Source organism: Triturus cristatus, chromosome 11, assembly GCF_964204655.1.
Source record: "Triturus cristatus chromosome 11, aTriCri1.1, whole genome shotgun sequence".
Taxonomy (NCBI): Eukaryota; Metazoa; Chordata; class Amphibia; order Caudata; family Salamandridae; genus Triturus; species Triturus cristatus.
This window is the reverse complement of record NC_140594.1, coordinates 1,140,062,675-1,140,078,887: the sequence shown is the minus strand read 5'-3', so window position 1 is coordinate 1,140,078,887 and position 16,213 is coordinate 1,140,062,675. Positions and strand designations below refer to the sequence as shown.

General features: G+C 48.1%; 3 non-coding genes across 3 annotated transcripts; all 3 read right to left on the bottom strand.

Annotated features, from left to right (window-relative positions):
• Nucleotides 1–9,620: 9,620 nt before the first annotated feature.
• Nucleotides 9,621–9,692, bottom strand: TRNAG-CCC (transfer RNA glycine (anticodon CCC)). Its single transcript has one exon. It is a non-coding gene; the product is annotated as a tRNA-Gly (tRNA).
• Nucleotides 9,693–11,219: 1,527 nt separating this feature from the next.
• TRNAG-CCC (transfer RNA glycine (anticodon CCC)) lies at nucleotides 11,220–11,291 on the bottom strand. Its single transcript has one exon. It is a non-coding gene; the product is annotated as a tRNA-Gly (tRNA).
• Nucleotides 11,292–12,809: 1,518 nt separating this feature from the next.
• TRNAR-CCU (transfer RNA arginine (anticodon CCU)) lies at nucleotides 12,810–12,881 on the bottom strand. The gene has a single exon. It is a non-coding gene; the product is annotated as a tRNA-Arg (tRNA).
• Between the last annotated feature and the right edge of the window lie 3,332 nt (nucleotides 12,882–16,213).

Sequence of the window (16,213 nt, the reverse complement as noted above, 5' to 3'; positions counted from 1 at the left end):
GATGGTTCCTAAGATCCAGGTGCCCGCAAATACCGCAAAGTATGGGCAGTGGATCACCATCAACGGCCAAAGAGGGGAGGCTCTGAGAGACACAGGAGCCAGTATGACTATGGTGCGTAGTCAACTGGTGTCTCCAGAGCAGGTAATTCCCGATGTACTCCACCCAGCCGCGATGGCTGACGGCAGAACAGGTCACTATCCAGTGGCCGAGGTTCCCTTTGAATGGGGGGGGGTTGCAGGTTCACTTCGAGTTGCCGTAAGCCCTGCCGTGCCAGTCGATTGTCTGCTGGGCAATGACATGGAGCACAACGCTTGGAAGGAGGTGGAATACCGGACTCACACCGAGATGCTGGGTACACCTGACTGGGCCTGTGTTAGCACAAGGTCCGAGACTACCCGAAGAGGGAGTTCATTCCGGCTGGAGCCTGAAACAAAGGCCCAGCCAGCTGCCAGTCAAGGGAAGAACCGAGGACAGGAGGAGCCTGCCTCGGCGTCTCCACCCCGTAGGACGGATAGGCCACCGGAGGTGGTGGACCAGGAGTCTGCGGAGGGGGACGTTACCAACCTGGAGGACCTACCCATCCCGGCCGAGTGGCACGTGGAGGGAGGCCCGTCCAGGGAGGAATTCTGCCAGGGCCAGAGGGAGTGCCCTACCCTTGAGGGGCTGAGGCGACAGGCCGAAGCCCAGGCAGCAGGGAACGTTGAAGGGAACTACAGTGTTTACTGGGAGGATGGCCTCCTCTACAGTGAACCCAAGGCACCCCTACATGGATCGTCACGAGCCTTGGTAGTTCCTCAACGTTATCGAGCCTTCCTTTTAGAGTTGGCTCACGAGATCCCCTTGGCAGGACACCTGGGGCAAGACAAGACCTTCGCCCGTCTTGTCCCACACTTTTATTGGCCTCAGATGAAAGTGTCGTCCGATACCTACTGCCGGACATGTGTGTCTTGCCAAGCCAGTGGGAAAACAGGGGTGAAGCTGAAAGCTCCCCTGGAACCACTTCCTGTCGTTAGCACCCCCTTTGAAAGGGTGGGCATCGACATTGTGGGTCCGTTAGATCCACCAACATCAGCTGGTCACAGGTTTATCCTGGTCCTGGTGGATCATGCCACACGGTACCCAGAGGCAATACCTCTGAGGACCATAACAGCACCTGTTGTGGCTAGGGCCCTGATGGGAATCTTTACCCGAGTGGGTTTTCCCAAGGAAGATGTGTCCGACAGGGGGACCAACTTCATGTCAGCATATATGCGGGCAATGTGGAAGGAGTGTGGAGTGACCTACCGGTTCACAACTCCTTACCACCCCCAGACCAATGGTCTGGTGGAAAGGTTTAACAAAACCTTAAAAGGCATGATCAGAAGTCTGCCTGAAAGCCTGCGGAGGAAATGGGACGTCCTCCTACCCTGTTTACTTTTCTCCTACAGGGAAGTGCCACAGAAGGGAGTGGGCTTCAGCCCCTTCGAGCTTCTGTATGGGCACCCTGTACGTGGACCTCTTAACCTGGTGAGAGACGGATGGGAAAGAACTCCCAGAAAGCTCCCCCAGGATGTGGTGAGCTACATGCTGGCCTTCCGGAGCCAAATGGCTAAGTTGTGGAAGCAAGCTTCTGACAACCTGGAAGCCAGCCAAGCAGTGATGAAGGCGTGGTATGACCACAACGCTCACCCGGTGGAGTTGGAGCCTGGCCAGAAGGTGTGGGTGATCGAACCCGGAGAGCTTAGTGCCCTCCAGGATCGCTGGTCAGGACCCTTTGAGGTGTTGGAGAAGAAGGGTAAGGCTACCTACTTGGTGGACCTGAAGACCCCTCGTCAGCCCCTGCGGGTGCTGCATGCCAACCGCCTCAAACCCCACCACGAGAGGCCCGAAGTCATCTTGATGATGGTGACTGACGGAGGAGAGGACGTGGAAAGCGAGCCTCTCCCTGATCTGTTTGCGTCTCAAGAGAAGGATGGGTCGGTGGAGGGAGTGATTCTCTCCCCATCTCTAACTCCTGAACAGCAGGAGGACTGTCGCCAGGTCCTGGGGCAGTACTCTTCGTTGTTCTCCCTTGTCCCGGGTAGGACTCACCTGTGCGTCCATGACGTGGACACAGGAGACAGCCCACCTGTGAAGTCCAAGATCTACCGGATGTCAGACAAGGTGAAGGCCAGCATTCATAGTGAAGTCACTAAGATGCTGGAGCTAGGAGTGATTGAACCTTCTAGCAGCCCCTGGTCTAGTCCGGTGGTGTTAGTACCGAAAGCTGCACCACCGGGTGCCCAACCAGAACTGAGGTTCTGTGTGGACTACCGGGGACTGAATTCAGTGACAAAGACTGATGCACATCCTATCCCTAGGGCGGATGAATTAATTGACCGGCTGGGAGCTGCCCAATATCTAAGTACCTTTGACCTTACTTCAGGGTACTGGCAGATCTCTTTGACTGATGGAGCAAGGGAAAGGTCAGCCTTCTCCACGCCCAATGGCCACTACCAGTTCTGTGTGATGCCCTTTGGGCTCAAGAACGCACCTGCCACGTTTCAGCGCCTGGTAAACCAGATCCTCATCGGAATGGAGAGTTTCTCTGCTGCTTATCTGGATGACATAGCCGTCTTCAGTAACAGCTGGGAGGATCACTTGCGTCACCTGCAAGCTGTTCTCCAGGCCCTGAGACAAGCTGGATTGACGATCAAGGCCAGCAAGTGCCAGATCGGGCAGGGGTCGGTAGTGTACCTTGGACACTTGGTGGGTAGGGGAACGGTGCAACCCCTCCAGGCGAAGATCGAGGCCATCATGGCCTGGGAACCCCCCAAGACACAGACTGAGGTCCGAGCATTTTTGGGCCTCACGGGATACTATCGCCGCTTCGTGAAGGGGTACGGTACCATCGTAGCCCCTCTCACGGAGCTCACGTCCAAGAAACAACCTCGACGGGTAGTCTGGACGGAGGCTTGTCAGCAAGCCTTTGAGAAATTGAAGAAAGCCATGTGCGAGGCCCCGGTCTTAAGGGCCCCAGACTTTTCCAAGAAGTTCATTGTCCAGACAGATGCATCAGAACATGGCATTGGGGCAGTGTTATCGCAACTCAACGAAGAGGGTCTGGATCAACCCGTGGTCTTCCTATCCCGGAGACTACTTCCCAGGGAACAGAAGTGGAGTGCAATAGAGCGCGAAGCCTTTGCAGTGGTATGGGCTCTGAAGAAGTTGCGGCCATACCTGTTTGGATCGCACTTCCTAGTTCAGACCGACCACAGACCCCTTCGTTGGCTGATGCAAATGAAGGGGGAGAATCCCAAGTTGTTGAGGTGGTCTATTTCCCTACAGGGGATGGACTTTCAGGTGGAACATCGGCCTGGAGTGGACCACGCCAATGCAGACGGTCTCTCAAGGTATTTCCGCCTTAGTGATGAGAACTCCCAAGGGGTTGGGTAGCTCTCCCCACTTTCAGCTGGGGGGGACGCGTGTTAGACCTGTCAGCCCTTTGGGTGGTCCCTCCTCATCATTATTTTTTTTGTCCCACTTTTGCCTCAAACCCTGTTTGAATTTTTCCTTTTTGGGAACCACCAGACTTTTTCGTGTTGCTACAGATTCAGGGAACCATTTTAGCTACCCCTGAAACTTCTGTCTGAGGGCCTGGAGCACAAAATGGTGGCCACCTGTGACATCACCAGCATCCACTGGAACCTACCAGCACCTTCCAGAACATTCCAGGAGATTCCAGAACTCTGTGACAGTTGGAGACCGTTTAGAATGTTGGGAGGATAAGAGAGGCAGTTGGCAGTTGGAGCTGGCAGTTGGCACCTGACTGGTGAAGAGAGAGCAGCACAACAGTGAAGGAGGAAGGAGTGAAGCAGCAGGGGTGGAAACTTGTGCCTGGAGTGGGGTCCATAAACCCACCCTTGATACTAGTCCCTACTGATGGATCCCAGCCTGTAGCCCTGTGTGGGAAGAAGCCAGAAAAACTCATCCTAAGGACCTGGACAGCAGGAACAGGCCTTAGAAGCAGAAAGCAGCAAGATCCTGACCTGGAAACTGGTTTCCCTGGAGTCCGGCGTCGAGTAGCCTGAGACCTGGAGCCCGAGGTGGAGAAGCGGCACTGACTGAAGAAGCAGACGTCGTACCCGGAGCCGCCTGAGGTCGTGAGAGGGCGCCGACGGAGGTCGTGAGGAATACCAGAGGTCGAGGAGGAAGTTAACCGAGGTCGAGTGAGCGGCGTCATCGGAGGAGTGAAGTCCGCCCTCCGGAGTCGTCGGAGACCGAGGTGAAGTGTACCGGAGGTCGGGAGTGAGGATCGCACTCCGGAGTCGCCCGGAACCTGAGAGGAGGAGCACCGGAGGTCGGGGGTGAGGATCGCACCCCGGAGTCGCCGGAAGTCGACATCGAGGCCAGGCCGGCCGACGTCATCGAAGCCGAGAGCGCCATCGGACCGGAGCCGCCCGAAGTCGACATCGAGTAGAGACTGCCCGAGGCCGCCGACATCGGACCGGAACCGCCTACCGGCGTCGTCAAAGAACTGACATTGTGCCGAGGCCGCCGAGATCGAACCGGAACCGCCTCACGGCATCGTCACGACTCCAGCGGCGTCGGAGCATCAGAAAAAGGGCAGTAAGTGGAGTAGAGGGCGCCTAAGGCCCTGTGGAGACCTGAGAGACTGCTCTAAGGGGCTAGGGAGGTGCTGGAACCAACCTGACTGTGCCAGGGGTGAATTGGGACTAACCTAGAGAGGTTGTGTGGAGAGAGAAAGCCAGGGCACTGGTATTCCCCCCTTGATCTACCTCAGTTTAGGCCTCAGCCTTGTCCCAGCCAGGGAGTAGAACCCCTCAAGCCTTCCACAACCCTACAAGCTGTGCCTGGGCCAAATCAGCCCTTAAGAATTGAAAAGTGATCTGATTACATGAGTGTTGCTGTATACTTTTAATTATTTATTGGGGGCACTGTATTTATTGAGTTTTTACATATTTATTGCTTCACTATATTTATTGGTCCACAGGGCTTGTTGGTGTACAATATTTATTGGTGACAGTATTTATTGCCTCAGAATATTTAATTGCCTGTATTACCTGCACTGTTATTTATGTCCTTTATATTTATGATCACCCCTATTTATTGAATCTCCAGACAGTATTTATTTGACCTGCACTATTTAAAATTTGTATATTGTGATTGACTTATTTATTTTCCCAATCAGCAACTAAGAGAAAAAGATAAAGAAAGATATTTTCATAATTTTTACGGTGTAGAGTCGTTTTTGGAACGGATGCACGCATGGTTATTGTATGGCTATATTGTATGCTTAGCACGGTGCCTGTTTCCTGACCACTCGAGCCAAGCTACCACAGTGTGTTCGGGGAGTCCACCACCACCCTGCGGAGTGGGAGTGGGCTGTTTCCAACAGCTAGCACAAGCCTGCGCTTTTCCTTGCTTGTAGCGTGGAAATGACAGATTGGTTCTCAGAAGAAAAAACAAGAAATATTATAGCAGAGGATGGTTTCGATCCATCGACCTCTGGGTTATGGGCCCAGCACGCTTCCGCTGCGCCACTCTGCTCCCTTGTAAAAGTGTTCTCTTTATGCAGAGGAGGAGCTTTCAGCGAAGTGGCGAGGGATTGGTGGGTCTCGCTCCTCATTTGCCTAAGCATGCTGCAATGTATGCTGGGTGCAGAAAATCTTCATCTTCTCGTCTCACAGTCAGTCATAACTGAAAGTGCAGACCCTCTTGGGAACTAGCAGTTTCAGGCCTTTACCAAGATAGCAGCTCTCTAACCCTCGCCTCTCTCTTTGATCCTAGCGCTAGCATGCTCAGGATTTGATTTTAACTGGGAGCCAGAGATCTACCCGGTGAGGGCTTGCCTGGTGTGAGGCTTTTGAGCGTTTGGGAGCGTTCGGGACGTGAGGACGTTGGACAGGAAATGTTGCCATCTTGAAATATCCAACCTTCCTGCTGTCGTGAGAGGCTCTTTCCATGGACATCTGCCTCTTGGAGTCCTCTCAACTTGCTCTCTGATATAACATTTTGTGAGCTGCAGTTACATCCGATGGCTACAAGGTGGCGCTGCATTCAGGTGAGAGAACAAGTGTGCACAAAATCGTTGGGGACTTTTGCCAGATTCATCGGTGGATCTTGCCTACTTTTATTCACATGCTAGATATTGCCTAGAAATGCTTTTTAATATAGAGATGCTACAGTTAGAATGTCTAGTCGGGGTTCAGCCCTTTCATTGTCTACCGCCCGCAACATATTTATTACCAGCACATGTGAGTGGTGACTCTGCTTTTTGGAAAATAGCATCTAATAGGACAATGAATGTAGCAGATGGGGCGATCGAGATGCCTGCCTAAGTATTTCATTTTTTTTTTAATTTAACGTCTGATTAATCTGTTCATGATATTTCCGTTTTGTGACATGTTGCATTAAAACAAATCCTGCTTGGAGAACATATAAAAATTTGCACTGCATTGGCCGGGAATCGAACCCACGTCAACTGCTTGGGAAGCAGCTATGCTCACCACTATACCACCAACGCCCTATGATGTGGTTGCTCTCGGTTCTAAAGATTACAACCCCGAGTTCAATGTCTATCTTGCACCAGTTTCAATGGTGCATTTGGTTTAGATACCAACATGAAAAGCAGTAGAAAGTTTCTTGTAGAGGGTAAGGAACTGGGGATTGAAACCAAGGCCAAATCTGTGCAGAAGAGAAGAAATGGAAAGCAGTAGTACAAATAGTGGAAATGAACATATTTAGGCAGCATTGGAAGCAAAGCAGCGAAGAGAAAGAGAGTGCCTTCCATGAAATGCCCAGGAGAATGATAAGAGCAGAACGAAAAGGCAAGAGTGACATTCAAAGCATGCCCAGAAAAACGTGTGACGGTCCCACCAGTCATTTATGCTTATAATTGGGTATCTTTACTTTCAAAGTATGGGGTTGATCCTTTGGCGATCACTCTCTTGTATTTCAGCAGAGACAGATAGTTGAGAAGTCTTTTCTCACATAGCTAGCACAAGCCTGCGCTTTTCCTTGCTGGTAGCGTGGAAATGACAGATTGGTTCTCAGAAGAGAAAACAAGAAATATTATAGCAGAGGATGGTTTTGATCCATCGACCTCTGGGTTATGGGCCCAGCACGCTTCCGCTGCGCCACTCTGCTCCCTTGTAAAAGTGTTCTCTTTATGCAGAGGAGGAGCTTTCAGCGAAGTGGCGAGGGATTGGTGGGTCTCGCTCCTCATTTGCCTAAGCATGCTGCAATGTATGCTGGGTGCAGAAAATCTTCATCTTCTCGTCTCACAGTCAGTCATAACTGAAAGTGCAGACCCTCTTGGGAACTAGCAGTTTCAGGCCTTTACCAAGATAGCAGCTCTCTAACCCTCTCCTCTCTCTTTGATCCTAGCGCTAGCATGCTCAGGATTTGATTTTAACTAGGAGCCGGAGATCTACCCGGTGAGGGCTTGCCCGGTGTGAGGCTTTTGAGCGTTTGGGAGCGTTCGGGACGTGAGGACATTGGACAGGAAATGTTGCCATCTTGAAATATCCAACCTTCCTGCTGTCGTGAGAGGCTCTTTCCATGGACATCTGCCTCTTGGAGTCCTCTCAACTTGCTCTCTGATATAACATTTTGTGAGCTGCAGTTACATCCGATGGCTACAAGGTGGCGCTGCATTCAGGTGAGAGAACAAGTGTGCAGAAAATCGTTGGGGACTTTTGCCAGATTCATCGGTGGATCTTGCCTACTTTTATTCACATGCTAGATATTGCCTAGAAATGCTTTTTAATATAGAGATGCTAGAGTTAGAATGTCTGGTCGGGGTTCAGCCCTTTCATTGTCTACCGCCCGCAACATATTTATTACCAGCACATGTGAGTGGTGACTCTGCTTTTTGGAAAATAGCATCTAATAGGACAATGAATGTAGCAGATGGGGCGATCGAGATGCCTGCCTAAGTATTTCATTTTTTTTTTAATTTAACGTCTGATTAATCTGTTCATGATATTTCCGTTTTGTGACATGTTGCATTAAAACAAATCCTGCTTGGAGAACATGTAAAAATTTGCACTGCATTGGCTGGGAATCGAACCCGGGTCAACTGCTTGGGAAGCAGCTATGCTCACCACTATACCACCAACGCCCTATGATGTGGGTGCTCTCGGTTCTAAAGATTACAACCCCGAGTTCAATGACTATCTTGCACCAGTTTCAATGGTGCATTTGGTTTAGATACCAACATGAAAAGCAGTAGAAAGTTTCTTGTAGAGGGTAAGAAACTGGGGATTGAAACCAAGGCCAAATCTGTGCAGAAGAGTAGAAATGGAAAGCAGTAGTACAAATAGTGGAAATGAACATATTTAGGCAGCATTGGAAGCAAAGCAGCGAAGAGAAAGAGAGTGCCTTCCATGAAATGCCCAGGAGAATGATAAGAGCAGAATGAAAAGGCAAGAATGACATTCAAAGCATGCCCAGAAAAACGTGTGACGGTCCCACCAGTCATTTATGCTTATAATTGGGTATCTTTACTTTCAAAGTATGGGGTTGATCCTTTGGCGATCACTCTCTTGTATTTCAGCAGAGACAGATAGTTGAGAAGTCTTTTCTCACATAGCTAGCACAAGCCTGCGCTTTTCCTTGCTGGTAGCGTGGAAATGACAGATTGGTCCTCAGAAGAAAAAACAAGAAATATTATAGCAGAGGATGGTTTCGATCCATCGACCTCTGGGTTATGGGCCCAGCACGCTTCCGCTGCGCCACTCTGCTCCCTTGTAAAAGTGTTCTCTTTATGCAGAGGAGGAGCTTTCAGCGAAGTGGCGAGGGATTGGTGGGTCTCGCTCCTCATTTGCCTAAGCATGCTGCAATGTATGCTGGGTGCAGAAAATCTTCATCTTCTCGTCTCACAGTCAGTCATAACTGAAAGTGCAGACCCTCTTGGGAACTAGCAGTTTCAGGCCTTTACCAAGATAGCAGCTCTCTAACCCTCTCCTCTCTCTTTGATCCTAGCGCTAGCATGCTCAGGATTTGATTTTAACTGGGAGCCAGAGATCTACCCGGTGAGGGCGAGGCTTTTGAGCGTTTGGGAGCGTTCGGGACGTGAGGATGTTGGACAGGAAATGTTGCCATCTTGAAATATCCAACCTTCCTGCTGTCATGAGAGGCTGTTTCCATGGACATCTGCCTCTTGGAGTCCTCTCAACTTGCTCTCTGATATAACATTTTGTGAGCTGCAGTTACATCCGATGGCTACAAGGTGGCGCTGCATTCAGGTGAGAGAACAAGTGTGCACAAAATCGTTGGGGACTTTTGCCAGATTCATCGGTGGATCTTGCCTACTTTTATTCACATGCTAGATATTGCCTAGAAATGCTTTTTAATATAGAGATGCTACAGTTAGAATGTCTAGTCGGGGTTCAGCCCTTTCATTGTCTACCGCCCGCAACATATTTATTACCAGCACATGTGAGTGGTGACTCTGCTTTTTGGAAAATAGCATCTAATAGCACAATGAATGTAGCAGATGGGGCGATCGAGATGCCTGCCTAAGTATTTCATTTTTTTTCAATTTAACGTCTGATTAATCTGTTCATGATATTTCCGTTTTGTGACATGTTGCATTAAAACAAATCCTGCTTGGAGAACATATAAAAATTTGCGCTGCATTGGCCGGGAATCGAACCCGGGTCAACTGCTTGGGAAGCAGCCATGCTCACCACTATACCACCAACGCCCTATGATGTGGGTGCTCTCGGTTCTAAAGATTACAACCCCGAGTTCAATGACTATCTTGCACCAGTTTCAATGGTGCATTTGGTTTAGATACCAACATGAAAAGCAGTAGAAAGTTTCTTGTAGAGGGTAAGGAACTGGGGATTGAAACCAAGGCCAAATCTTTTCAGAAGAGAAGAAATGGAAAGCAGTAGTACAAATAGTGGAAATGAACATATTTAGGCAGCATTGGAAGCAAAGCAGCGAAGAGAAAGAGAGTGCCTTCCATGAAATGCCCAGGAGAATGATAAGAGCAGAACGAAAAGGCAAGAATGACATTCAAAGCATGCCCAGAAAAACGTGTGACGGTCCCACCAGTCATTTATGCTTATAATTGGGTATCTTTACTTTCAAAGTATGGGGTTGATCCTTTGGCGATCACTCTGTTGTGTTTCAGCAGAGACAGATAGTTGAGAAGTCTTTTCTCACATAGCTAGCACAAGCCTGCGCTTTTCCTTGCTTGTAGCATGGAAATGACAGATTGGTTCTCAGAAGAAAAAACAAGAAATATTATAGCAGAGGATGGTTTCGATCCATCGACCTCTGGGTTATGGGCCCAGCACGCTTCCGCTGCGCCACTCTGCTCCCTTGTAAAAGTGTTCTCTTTATGCAGAGGAGGAGCTTTCAGCGAAGTGGCGAGGGATTGGTGGGTCTCGCTCCTCATTTGCCTAAGCATGCTGCAATGTATGCTGGGTGCAGAAAATCTTCATCTTCTCGTCTCACAGTCAGTCATAACTGAAAGTGCAGACCCTCTTGGGAACTAGCAGTTTCAGGCCTTTACCAAGATAGCAGCTCTCTAACCCTCTCCTCTCTCTTTGATCCTAGCGCTAGCATGCTCAGGATTTGATTTTAACTGGGAGCCAGAGATCTACCCGGTGAGGGCTTGCCTGGTGTGAGGCTTTTGAGCGTTTGGGAGCGTTCGGGACGTGAGGACGTCGGACAGGAAATGTTGCCATCTTGAAATATCCAACCTTCCTGCTGTCGTGAGAGGCTCTTTCCATGGACATCTGCCTCTTGGAGTCCTCTCAACTTGCTCTCTGATATAACATTTTGTGAGCTGCAGTTACATCCGATGGCTACAAGGTGGCGCTGCATTCAGGTGAGAGAACAAGTGTGCACAAAATCGTTGGGGACTTTTGCCAGATTCATCGGTGGATCTTGCCTACTTTTATTCACATGCTAGATATTGCCTAGAAATGCTTTTTAATATAGAGATGCTAGAGTTAGAATGTCTGGTCGGGGTTCAGCCCTTTCATTGTCTACCGCCCGCAACATATTTATTACCAGCACATGTGAGTGGTGACTCTGCTTTTTGGAAAATAGCATCTAATAGGACAATGAATGTAGCAGATGGGGCGATCGAGATGCCTGCCTAAGTATTTCATTTTTTTTTTTATTTAACGTCTGATTAATCTGTTCATGATATTTCCGTTTTGTGACATGTTGCATTAAAACAAATCCTGCTTGGAGAACATATAAAAATTTGCACTGCATTGGCCGGGAATCGAACCCGGGTCAACTGCTTGGGAAGCAGCTATGCTCACCACTATACCACCAACGCCCTATGATGTGTTTGCTCTCGGTTCTAAAGATTACAACCCCGAGTTCAATGACTATCTTGCACCAGTTTCAATGGTGCATTTGGTTTAGATACCAACATGAAAAGCAGTAGAAAGTTTCTTGTAGAGGGTAAGGAACTGGGGATTGAAACCAAGGCCAAATCTGTGCAGAAGAGAAGAAATGGAAAGCAGTATTACAAATAGTGGAAATGAACATATTTAGGCAGCATTGGAAGCAAAGCAGCGAAGAGAAAGAGAGTGCCTTCCATGAAATGCCCAGGAGAATGATAAGAGCGGAACGAAAAGGCAAGAATGACATTCAAAGCATGCCCAGAAAAACGTGTGACGGTCCCACCAGTCATTTATGCTTATAATTGGGTATCTTTACTTTCAAAGTATGGGGTTGATCCTTTGGCGATCACTCTCTTGTATTTCAGCAGAGACAGATAGTTGAGAAGTCTTTTCTCACATAGCTAGCACAAGCCTGCGCTTTTCCTTGCTGGTAGCGTGGAAATGACAGATTGGTTCTCAGAAGAAAAAACAAGAAATATTATAGCAGAGGATGGTTTCTATCCATCGACCTCTGGGTTATGGGCCCAGCACGCTTCCGCTGCGCCACTCTGCTCCCTTGTAAAAGTGTTCTCTTTATGCAGAGGAGGAGCTTTCAGCGAAGTGGCGAGGGATTGGTGGGTCTCGCTCCTCATTTGCCTAAGCATGCTGCAATGTATGCTGGGTGCAGAAAATCTTCATCTTCTCGTCTCACAGTCAGTCATAACTGAAAGTGCAGACCCTCTTGGGAACTAGCAGTTTCAGGCCTTTACCAAGATAGCAGCTCTCTAACCCTCGCCTCTCTCTTTGATCCTAGCGCTAGCATGCTCAGGATATGATTTTAACTGGGAGCCAGAGATCTACCCGGTGAGGGCGAGGCTTTTGAGCGTTTGGGAGCGTTCGGGACGTGAGGACGTTGGACAGGAAATGTTGCCATCTTGAAATATCCAACCTTCCGGCTGTCATGAGAGGCTCTTTCCATGGACATCTGCCTCTTGGAGTCCTCTCAACTTGCTCTCTGATATAACATTTTGTGAGCTGCAGTTACATCCGATGGCTACAAGGTGGCGCTGCATTCAGGTGAGAGAACAAGTGTGCACAAAATCGTTGGGGACTTTTGCCAGATTTATCGGTGGATCTTGCCTACTTTTATTCACATGCTAGATATTGCCTAGAAATGCTTTTTAATATAGAGATGCTACAGTTAGAATGTCTAGTCGGGGTTCAGCCCTTTCATTGTCTACCGCCCGCAACATATTTATTACCAGCACATGTGAGTGGTGACTCTGCTTTTTGGAAAATAGCATCTAATAGGACAATGAATGTAGCAGATGGGGCGATCGAGATGCCTGCCTAAGTATTTCATTTTTTTTTTTTAATTTAACGTCTGATTAATCTGTTCATGATATTTCCGTTTTGTGACATGTTGCATTAAAACAAATCCTGCTTGGAGAACATATAAAAATTTGCACTGCATTGGCCGGGAATCGAACCCGGGTCAACTGCTTAGGAAGCAGCTATGCTCACCACTATACCACCAACGCCCTATGATGTGGTTGCTCTCGGTTCTAAAGATTACAACCCCGAGTTCAATGACTATCTTGCACCAGTTTCAATGGTGCATTTGGTTTAGATACCAACATGAAAAGCAGTAGAAAGTTTCTTGTAGAGGGTAAGGAACTGGGGATTGAAACCAAGGCCAAATCTGTGCAGAAGAGAAGAAATGGAAAGCAGTAGTACAAATAGTGGAAATGAACATATTTAGGCAGCATTGGAAGCAAAGCAGCGAAGAGAAAGAGAGTGCCTTCCATGAAATGCCCAGGAGAATGATAAGAGCAGAACGAAAAGGCAAGAATGACATTCAAAGCATGCCCAGAAAAACGTGTGACGGTCCCACCAGTCATTTATGCTTATAATTGGATATCTTTACTTTCAAAGTATGGGGTTGATCCTTTGGCGATCACTCTCTTGTATTTCAGCAGAGACAGATAGTTGAGAAGTCTTTTCTCACATAGCTAGCACAAGCCTGCGCTTTTCCTTGCTGGTAGCGTGGAAATGACAGATTGGTTCTCAGAAGAAAAAACAAGAAATATTATAGCAGAGGATGGTTTCGATCCATCGACCTCTGGGTTATGGGCCCAGCACGCTTCCGCTGCGCCACTCTGCTCCCTTGTAAAAGTGTTCTCTTTATGCAGAGGAGGAGCTTTCAGCGAAGTGGCGAGGGATTGGTGGGTCTCGCTCCTCATTTGCCTAAGCATGCTGCAATGTATGCTGGGTGCAGAAAATCTTCATCTTCTCGTCTCACAGTCAGTCATAACTGAAAGTGCAGACCCTCTTGGGAACTAGCAGTTTCAGGCCTTTACCAAGATAGCAGCTCTCTAACCCTCTCCTCTCTCTTTGATCCTAGCGCTAGCATGCTCAGGATTTGATTTTAACTGGGAGCCAGAGATCTACCCGGTGAGGGCGAGGCTTTTGAGCGTTTGGGAGCGTTCGGGACGTGAGGACGTTGGACAGGAAATGTTGCCATCTTGAAATATCCAACCTTCCTGCTGTCGTGAGAGGCTCTTTCCATGGACATCTGCCTCTTGGAGTCCTCTCAACTTGCTCTCTGATATAACATTTTGTGAGCTGCAGTTACATCCGATGGCTACAAGGTGGCGCTGCATTCAGGTGAGAGAACAAGTGTGCACAAAATCGTTGGGGACTTTTGCCAGATTCATCGGTGGATCTTGCCTACTTTTATTCACATGCTAGATATTGCCTAGAAATGCTTTTTAATATAGAGATGCTAGAGTTAGAATGTCTGGTCGGGGTTCAGCCCTTTCATTGTCTACCGCCCGCAACATATTTATTACCAGCACATGTGAGTGGTGACTCTGCTTTTTGGAAAATAGCATCTAATAGGACAATGAATGTAGCAGATGGGGCGATCGAGATGCCTGCCTAAGTATTTCATTTTTTTTTTAATTTAACGTCTGATTAATCTGTTCATGATATTTCCGTTTTGTGACATGTTGCATTAAAACAAATCCTGCTTGGAGAACATATAAAAATTTGCACTGCATTGGCCGGGAATCGAACCCGGGTCAACTGCTTGGGAAGCAGCTATGTTCACCACTATACCTCCAACGCCCTATGATGTGGGTGCTCTCGGTTCTAAAGATTACAACCCCGAGTTCAATGACTATCTTGCACCAGTTTCAATGGTGCATTTGGTTTAGATACCAACATGAAAAGCAGTAGAAAGTTTCTTGTAGAGGGTAAGGAACTGGGGATTGAAACCAAGGCCAAATCTGTGCAGAAGAGAAGAAATGGAAAGCAGTAGTACAAATAGTGGAAATGAACATATTTAGGCAGCATTGGAAGCAAAGCAGCGAAGAGAAAGAGAGTGCCTTCAATGAAATGCCCAGGAGAATGATAAGAGCAGAACGAAAAGGCAAGAATGACATTCAAAGCATGCCCAGAAAAACGTGTGACGGTCCCACCAGTCATTTATGCTTATAATTGGGTATCTTTACTTTCAAAGTATGGGGTTGATCCTTTGGCGATCACTCTCTTGTATTTCAGCAGAGACAGATAGTTGAGAAGTCTTTTCTCACATAGCTAGCACAAGCCTGCGCTTTTCCTTGCTGGTAGCGTGGAAATGACAGATTGGTTCTCAGAAGAAAAAACAAGAAATATTATAGCAGAGGATGGTTTCGATCCATCGACCTCTGGGTTATGGGCCCAGCACGCTTCCGCTGCGCCACTCTGCTCCCTTGTAAAAGTGTTCTCTTTATGCAGAGGAGGAGCTTTCAGCGAAGTGGCGAGGGATTGGTGGGTCTCGCTCCTCATTTGCCTAAGCATGCTGCAATGTATGCTGGGTGCAGAAAATCTTCATCTTCTCGTCTCACAGTCAGTCATAACTGAAAGTGCAGACCCTCTTGGGAACTAGCAGTTTCAGGCCTTTACCAAGATAGCAGCTCTCTAACCCTCTCCTCTCTCTTTGATCCTAGCGCTAGCATGCTCAGGATTTGATTTTAACTGGGAGCCAGAGATCTACCCGGTGAGGGCGAGGCTTTTGAGCGTTTGGGAGCGTTCGGGACGTGAGGACGTTGGACAGGAAATGTTGCCATCTTGAAATATCCAACCTTCCTGCTGTCATGAGAGGCTCTTTCCATGGACATCTGCCTCTTGGAGTCCTCTCAACTTGCTCTCTGATATAACATTTTGTGAGCTGCAGTTACATCCGATGGCTACAAGGTGGCGCTGCATTCAGGTGAGAGAACAAGTGTGCACAAAATCGTTGGGGACTTTTGCCAGATTCATCGGTGGATCTTGCCTACTTTTATTCACATGCTAGATATTGCCTAGAAATGCTTTTTAATATAGAGATGCTACAGTTAGAATGTCTAGTCGGGGTTCAGCCCTTTCATTGTCTACCGCCCGCAACATATTTATTACCAGCACATGTGAGTGGTGACTCTGCTTTTTGGAAAATAGCATCTAATAGGACAATGAATGTAGCAGATGGGGCGATCGAGATGCCTGCCTAAGTATTTCATTTTTTTTTTAATTTAACGTCTGATTAATCTGTTCATGATATTTCCGTTTTGTGACATGTTGCATTAAAACAAATCCTGCTTGGAGAACATATAAAAATTTGCACTGCATTGGCTGGGAATCGAACCCGCGTCAACTGCTTGGGAAGCAGCTATGCTCACCACTATACCACCAACGCCCTATGATGTGGTTGCTCTCGGTTCTAAAGATTACAACCCCGAGTTCAATGACTATCTTGCACCAGTTTCAATGGTGCATTTGGTTTAGATACCAACATGAAAAGCAGTAGAAAGTTTCTTGTAGAGGGTAAGGAACGGGGGATTGAAACCAAGGC